We start from the raw sequence: 1,421 nt of genomic DNA on the forward strand, positions 1-1,421 counted from the left end.
TTTTTTCTTTTCCACAGAACCAATGGGTGGGTTTCAACTGTCAACCTTTTGGTTAAGCCTGATTCTTAACCATCGTAAGCACTATTCCTACATGGTAACAGTCCTTTCTAAAGTACAATTATGAGGATACATTTCTTAAAAATGACTACTAGAATTACAGTTCATACATGCACAAGTTTATTTCAAAGAAAATGTGTTTAAACATGTCTCTGTGATCAGTAGATAGCTATAGAAGATTTTTTTTCGGCTTGGTTTCACCAGGGTGCCTTCAAAATAAAGACCCAATCAAAACAGCGGTTTGTGAGAGTATCTGCTGAGCTAGTTGAATTTAAGGCAGAATGGTCAGCTCAGAAGGTTATAGCACCTGGAGTTTGGGAGGGACTTTTTTGGGGGTGCATTTCAAAAGGAGTAATCTTGATAGATTTCCTCAAAGGATATCTGACAATTATTGGGACTTATTAGAAAGAACTTACAAGAGAATTGAAAACTGTATTGGTGAGGAGACAAAGAACTAAGAGACGCTGGTAGAGCTGTAATCAATTAGACACTTCTGAGAGGCTTGGCAGATTTGGGAGGAGGCGGTTGCCATGACAGCCCTAGCGGGACTGGTGGCCAACAGAGGCAGGCACTTAAAGTGGGCCATTGAGTTGAGTGAACCTGGAGGAAGCAGCAGGGGCTGAAGTGACTGGAGCAGTGGCCAGGGAGACTCCCTGTACCCTGTCGGTTACTTGGACACACAACTGCCTGAAATCAGGGTGCGAAAAACAGACCATATCTAGGTAGAGAAGCGCTGATGCAAAAGCTGATGGGACATTGCCTTGGTTCCCTTCAAACAGATTCCCATGAACCTCTTCATCATGTACATGGCTGGCAATAATATCTCCATCTTTCCTACTATGATGGTCCAGAGACCTATTCAGGCACTTATGGCCATTTCAGCCATTTTCAAGATGTTAGGAAGTTCAAGCCAGAAGTTTCTCCAGGGTTTGATTTATCTCACTGGGAACCTCAGGCATTGGCTGTTTACAAGTGCCAGTCCATGGTCCCATTGCCTGCACATGCATCAGATTGGTTAGCCTTCATCAAGCCCCCTAAGAGAATGGAGTTTAATGGTGGTGGATTGCTTTTGTGAGCCTGAGCAGGAGCACTGAGAAAGAAGCACCAGGCACCTAAGGATCTGTATCTCATTTATATTTGCCTTTAGGAACAATGGTTCCTCCTCAGTATGTTGTTGTTGTCAGGTGCCGTCAAGTTGGAACCGACTCATAGTGACCCGTGCACAGTAGAATGAAACAATGTCCGATCCTGGGCCAACCTCACTATCGCTGCCACACTTGACGCCATCAATGATGCCACCTGGCTAATCCATTTCTTTGGGGGTCTTCCTCTTTTTCTCTGACCCTCCACCTTACCAAGCATGA

At 44.5% G+C, this 1,421-nt stretch overlaps 1 pseudogene; it reads left to right on the forward strand.

The window, feature by feature from the left end:
- The first annotated feature begins 587 nt into the window (after positions 1-587).
- On the forward strand, positions 588-1,132 carry LOC102824334 (annotated as a pseudogene).
- Positions 1,133-1,421: the final 289 nt, after the last annotated feature.

The sequence above is a fragment of the Chrysochloris asiatica genome, unplaced genomic scaffold (assembly GCF_000296735.1).
Source record: "Chrysochloris asiatica unplaced genomic scaffold, ChrAsi1.0 scaffold00044, whole genome shotgun sequence".
In the NCBI taxonomy this organism is placed as follows: Eukaryota; Metazoa; Chordata; class Mammalia; order Afrosoricida; family Chrysochloridae; genus Chrysochloris; species Chrysochloris asiatica.